At 37.7% G+C, this 7,092-nt stretch overlaps 1 pseudogene; it reads right to left on the reverse strand.

The window, feature by feature from the left end:
- Positions 1 to 4,284: 4,284 nt before the first annotated feature.
- LOC103011845 (28S ribosomal protein S18c, mitochondrial-like) lies at positions 4,285 to 4,959 on the reverse strand (annotated as a pseudogene).
- Positions 4,960 to 7,092: the final 2,133 nt, after the last annotated feature.

Raw genomic sequence — 7,092 nt, forward strand, 5'->3', positions numbered from 1 at the left:
GTATAGTATGGAATATTACTCAGCCATAAAAAGAAATGAAATTGAGCTATTTGTAGTGAGGTGGATGGACCTAGAGTCTGTCATACAGAATGAAGTGAGTCAGAAATAGAAAAACAAATACTGTATGCTAACATATATATGGGATCTAAAAAAAAAAAAAAGTTCTGAAAAACCTAGGGGCAGGGCAGGAATAAAGATGCAAACGTAGAGAATGGACTTGAGGACACGGGGACGGTGTAGGGTAAGCTGAGATGAAGTGAGAGAGTGGCATGGGCATTTAAACGCTACCGAATGTAAAATAGATAGCTAGTGGGAAGCAGCCACACAGCACACGGAGATCAGCTCGGTGCTTTGTGACCACCTAGAGGGGTGGGATAGGGAGGGTGGGAAGGAGATGCAAGAAGGAGGAGATATGGGGATATATGTGTATGTGTAGCTGATTCACTTTGTGATAAAGCAGAATCTAACACACCATTTTGAAGTAATTATACTCCAATAAAGATGCTCAAAAAAAAAAGCACTCGCGTTTTTTTTTAACTTTTTATTTTATATTGGTGTACAGTTGATTAACAAGGCTGTGTTAGTTTCAGGTGTACAACAAAGTGATTCAGTTATACATATACATGTATCTATTCTTTTTCAAATTCTTTCCCCAATTATGTTATTACAGAATATAGAGACGAGTTCCCTGTGCTATATGGTAGGTCCTTGTTGGTTATCCATTTTCAGTATAGCATTGAAGAAACACTTGGTTTTGAGTAGTAACAGAGATGAATCTCAGCTTTAGAGAGATCACTTGATAGGAATTGATAGTAATTAGATCCACAAGCTGGAAAAAGTCAACGTATCATCTCCCCTTTTCTGTTTTGTTGGTTGGTGATCTGAAGTAAGCCAATCCTAAATTTCCCCAAGGAACTCAAAAAGCATTTCTATTTTTTCCCTTTTATTCAGATGAGGGTCTTGCAGCATGAGAAACAAATAGCTCATTCATTTAAGTCTGAATTTTGCGAAGCTCAAATCAGCTTAGGCTGATGATGCAACATTTCTTTCAGTTCTTCTAAACATGGTACCAGTTCTGCTGCTGGCTCTCTGTGTGATCCTGGGGAACTTGCTCAAGTCAGCTGAGTTTCAATTGGAAACGCTAGAAACAGGCTCAAAGATTACTTTTAACTCTTATGCACATACACACACACACACACACACATGCACATGCAGATTCCCTTGTCACAGTATCTTCTTTAAAAGCTCCATGACCTTGTACCGGGTTGAATAGTGGCCCCATCCAACAAACGATGTGTTTATATCCTAATCCCTTGGAACCTGTGAATGTGACCTTATTTGGGAAAAGGATCTTACGTGTAGGTATAATTAAGGATCTCGTGATAAAACAATCCTGGGTTATTCAGGTAGGTCCTAAATCTAATGACAACTCACAAGTGACTCACAGAAGAAAGAGATAGAGAAGGCCCTGTGAAAATGGAGGCAGAGTTTGGAGTTATGCAGTCACTAGTTAAGGAACATCTGGAACCACCAAAAACCGAAAGAGCAAAGAAAGATTCTTCCCTAAAGCCTTCCTCAAATAATCCTCATGTTGACTGGGAGGCCAATCTGAAGCATCAGTAGGAGAGCCACCCTGTCTGGCCCCCCGGAAGATGGGTAGGACCTGGACCAGGGATACTGAAAACATGGTCAGCATAGTGCCCTCTGGGGGCTGTGTGTGTATGTGTGTGTGTGCAGGGGTGGGGACATGTGGACCAGACCCTGAGACAGATCACGAGTCTGTGAGGTAAGGATTAGGCTGGCCATTAAGGAACCATGAAATGCAAAATTCAGCTTTATGTTTCCTTCAACTCCCTCCTGTTCTTCCCCACCCTCAGTCACACTTTATTGACTGTTACCACCTAGTTTCTATACACTAGGGAGTTAGTGAAGACATGGTAGCTTCTTAGATAAAAGCAGTGCCTTTGAGCTGGAAGGCCTGCGTGTGAATCCTGACTCAGCCATTTTCCAGCTCTGTGACCAAGTTAAGAAAGCCTTTGGTGCCTTGGTTTCCTCATCTGTAAAACAATGTTAATAATAATACCATCCTCGTAGGGCCTTTTGAAAAATAAAGTGCTTAGGATAGTAATTGGGGCATAGAAAGTGTGATAATGATCACTTTTTCATTAGTACTGGGTGTGTCTGGGCTATACTTGGGGCCAGAGCACTGAGAGAGCAGCTGCAGCCTGGAGAAGCTGGTAAGGAGACGGCAAGAAAAGTGATCAGCAGAAGAGCCCAGAACAGCTGCCCACAGTGAGGGGAAGGAATCTCTAAAGGGACAAGGAAAAACAGGAATCTTGTGTGAAATATTCTTAGAATTACCCAGTAACCCCCAGACGAAAGGGAAAATGGTCCAAAAAAAATCTAGACTTCTTGACAATCTAATGGAATAGAAATTTCAACTGTTATTTCAGTTGGTGACTCTGAAGTTTAGGGAATTTAAGGATATCTGGGTTGCATAATATATATATATATTTTTAATTGTAAAGTGCTCTAATGTTCTCACTGTTCTATAACTGCTCTTTTCACATAACAATGAGTATTTGCCATGCTATTGTATACTGTTCTGTAGCTTTACTTACAAGTATCCAATCAATCTTCTGTTTTATTCCATATTCCAATTCCATAATTTCCAGGTTTTTGCTGTGAAAATCAACACTGTTATGAACATCTGTAGGCTAAATATTGGTCATTATTTTGGATTTTTACAGCCATTCTGTGATTTATTTGCTTGGATATAACTTATTCTCTATTGGATATCTTTACCTCCTCTTAACTTTCCTGGGGACCTGGGTAATGCCTGGAATTGAATTTGATCAATGGTGATTAGCCCAGTCCTGGCTGCCGCTTTGGCATCTGTACTGTACACTCCCCCTCTCCCCCCGCCGAGCTTCATTTTCACTCAGGTCAGATGGGGAGTGTGAAGAAACGCAACAAGTCCCCATCTCTTCCCAAGGGCAAACACTGACCCTCTGTAGTTGTTGAGAGGTAGGCCATTTTCAATGAAATTTGGTAACATACACCTCGATATGTTACTTAAAAGTGACATGTTTAATTTGTAGTTTAGTGTGCCGTCTCAAAAGATGATAGTGACAAGTCTTTAATTGAACTAATATTCTGCATATTTTAGGGGTTTGGCAAATTGTGATATGTTATAGTATACAGAAGTTCACAATAAACCATGTAAGTGGGAAGTGTTTATTTTATTGGAAGACAGGGATGCAAATGTATATAATTTTTCAGTAGAGAATTAGCACATATTGTTTGGGGTGAGTGGGTATAGTGCTGAGTTTGTTGAGTTTTTTTTTAATGGAGTTATGAGATGAAGAAATGATTTCTTTTTTTGTAGTATAGTTAATTTACAATGTTGTGTTAGGTATGCAGTAAAGTGATTCAATTATACATACATATATATCTATTTTTTTCCAATTCTTTTCCCTTATAGGTTATTACAAAATACTGAGTATAGTTCCCTGTGCTATACAGTAGGTCCTTGTTGGTTATCTATTTTATATAGAAGAAATGATTTTTTTACAGGTAATTATATTGGGGGAGAGATGGGAAGTTTGGAATGCAGAACAAAATCACTGGTGAGATCCTTAAGTGGTTTTATTTTTTTTAATTTATGTTATTAATTTAAAAATTCATTTGTTGTATTTTTTAGATTCTGCATATAAGTGATAACATACAGTATTTGTCTTTCTCTGTCTGACTTATTTCACTTAGCATAATACCCTCCAAGTCTATCCATGTTGCTGCAAATTCTTTCAGCTGTTTGTAATGGATGGGCATTGGAAGCAGGAGAAGGGCACTGGAACTGCAGGGCTCAGCTCTCCTCTCCCAGCCCCGACCAGCAAGGACAGGGCATGTGCTCAAGTACTTCAATTATAAAAGTACTCTTCCATACTTTTTATAAAAAACAATTTTAGTGTGTTCACCATGTTCCAGACATTGTGCATGATCATATTTCATCCTAAAGATTTCTGAGGCTGAGAGTTTTATTGTGTACAATTAACAGATAATGAGACTGAAGCCTCAGCAGTAAAGAAACATGACCACTAATCACACAGGTAATATTGAAGCTTGAACATAAACCCATCTGCTTGACTCCAAAGCCCATGCTCTTAATCACTTTGTTTTACCATCTCTCTGCTGCATAAATTAGCACCTAAGAAGCACCTAAGAAATCTTTTATAGAAAACCACTTGCTTCTAAACCAAGAACGTGCTGTTCCCTGCATGCCATCTTACAAGAAAGAAGTAACTTGGTGCAGAAGAAGTACAATACACACCCAATAAATGTTTGTTGAATTAATGAATAATTAGTTTATAATTGCATATCTTGCAATGTGGTAGACCTGAAAACCTTAGCTGCATGTTAATAATTTTACCTTCTCCAGATTTTAGAATTCTTCCTTAGTAACTTTTTTTTTTTTTACCACCACACAACTGTAAAATAAATTTATTGATGATAACTTTATAGAATTTACTCCCTGTATTTAATGTTACAAACTTTAGGGTCTTTGAGATATGCAGGATCCTTGTATGTAACTGGCATAAACCCCATTATTTGAGCTCTCTTAATTGCTTTTGTGATTTCTTTTTGTTTCTTCCCACAAAGACCTGTTATGCGCCTTCCATAAGTGCATCCAGTAAATGGAGAAATAAACTGGGATAAAAGCTGTACATTCTTATAATCTACACGTTTTCCACACAAGGTACATTTTTTTCAGAGGCTCCTTATAAGGATTTTCCATTGGAACAGGCAGGTCCTCATTGCTGGTTACCTGTTTATATTGTGAACAACTTCTCCTCCACAGCACTGCATGAGTCCAGAATTTGTGAGGCAGACAGCAGCCGCTATGAAGTGCGTTAACTTTCTTCTCCCTAGCCCACTGCAAAGGGCTACCATAGCTGCCATGGTTCGTTCCTTAATAACTTTAAAGAACTCTACTCTTAAGACATAGAGTAGATCAGAAGTTTCATAGATAACAAATATGAACAACAAAAATGAGTATGCTTGTTCTGTGAGATGCATTTCTTTTTTTCTATCTTTCCTCCCTTCACAAATTTTCATTTTTATCAAGTCATTTTCTGAATGCTGTAAAGAAATGTGTTATGTCATTACAATTACAGATATTAATAGCATGATGTAATGCAACAAATCACTTTATTTAGTGAACTCAATCAAAATATTTTTCAGAGGCAAATACCCGCTAGAGAGGGCATACAGAGAAAAATATCTAGGGGTGACCAAGTTTGGAGAAATATTGCAGTCTGAAGCTGCCAGTGACTGAGGAGAATTTTAGGATGTGGTAAATATGGCATTGAGGGATGTAGGTACACGTGGGCTCAGGCTGAGTAGAAAGTTTGCATAGTAAGGATGGGGCTAATGATCTAGGGGTGAAAGGGTGAGTTATCTTGACTCCTATTGAGAATAGTTCAGATGTGGTTAAATGGAGGAAGAGGAAAAAAATTTAATTGTAATTGGAAAAGAATGCCATGATGATTCGAACATTCTAGATTTTTCTTTTTCTAAAAATTCTGATGATTTAATCTTACCACATGCTTTCTTTTCCCCAGAAAGGAACTCTTGACATAATGGGACCATCTTGGGCCTCCAGTCAGGAAACTGAATGAAATAACAAGCATAAAATGTATTATTTTTGGAGGACTTTCTGGGTATCCCACACTGTGAAAGCATTTTCTAGTCATTATCTTAAAACATTTAATTGTGATAAAACACATATAACAAAATTTACCATCTTAACCACTTTTAAGTATACAGTTTAGTGGCATTAGATAATTCACAGTCATGCAACCATCACCACTAGCCATCTCCAGAACTCTGTTTTTTCCAGATCTTTATCTTACAGACATCATGCTTCTTGTCATCAAAGTTTTGAAAGCAGAAATATAATTTTTACCACTGTAGTATAAAAACGTGGAGTTAGTGCATAAGGCTTCTGGAACAACATTTAGTTAGCAGTGCCTTACAGTATGGGCAAAACAAGGCTGTACTATTTTCTAAGCCTCATTGTGGATGCTTTTAAAATTACTAGTTCTATAGCTAACCTCAAATAATGGCCTAGTGCAGTGAATGGTATTTTTCTTGTTTCACAGATGAGGACACTGAGGTTCAGGGAAGTTAAGAAAATACCCAATAACATAGTAAGTGATGAAGTTGGGATCTGAAACCAGGAGTTGAATTCAAGTTTTCCTGAATCCAGAGAGCTTTTCTTTTTCTCGACACAAGCCTATCAAGTACCCGCTAGGTTAAAATAATCTTTCAAATACTTATAAAATTATAAACACAATATGTATTGTTCTTGATCACTTTCCCTTTTCATTTCTTCATAGCATTTATAAAATTTTATATTTATGTCTATGGGTCAAATATACACATATACACACATATCTACATATACCCACCTCCCAACACACACAATTGATCATTATTTGTGCTTTGGAGCAGACCAAAGGAAAATTCTGACTTCACCTGACCGTGTTATTTCTGAGTCACTTCAATTCAGAGATGCAGTGGCCTGCTGTTTGGACGTGAGTACCACGTTAACTCTTGAGTTTTCACGTTTAGATATGTATCCGGTATCTGTTTGTCTGCCTTGACTGCACATGGACCTGCCCATGTCAGTGCAGCCAACATCAGAGAAAGTAGAAGAATCCCAAGGTAGAAATAGAGATTTGTCATGTCTTATTTTTATAATACCTTTTTTGTCTGATAAGACTATTACAGTAATTGCCAAATTAATAGTTCCTACCTTCTGTGGACTAAAATGGGTACTGACTCCTATTCTTTGAAGCTCCCCTTCTCCCAGTACTTGTCACTAAAAGAGTTTTGAAGGTGTTCTTACACATCAGATCAGCTATGGATATTTTCAAAATGGGTGCTCTTAAGTTTGAATGCAGATAAAAAAATCTTTGGAGCTACGGTTCCAGAAGATTTGTCTGGAAATGAGGACTTTTCTGAATTCTAGACTTAATTACTTTCTTTTTTCCCTAGATAAGAGAAATATGAAGGGAATATCTCAAGGCA

Source organism: Balaenoptera acutorostrata, chromosome 5, assembly GCF_949987535.1.
Source record: "Balaenoptera acutorostrata chromosome 5, mBalAcu1.1, whole genome shotgun sequence".
In the NCBI taxonomy this organism is placed as follows: domain Eukaryota; kingdom Metazoa; phylum Chordata; class Mammalia; order Artiodactyla; family Balaenopteridae; genus Balaenoptera; species Balaenoptera acutorostrata.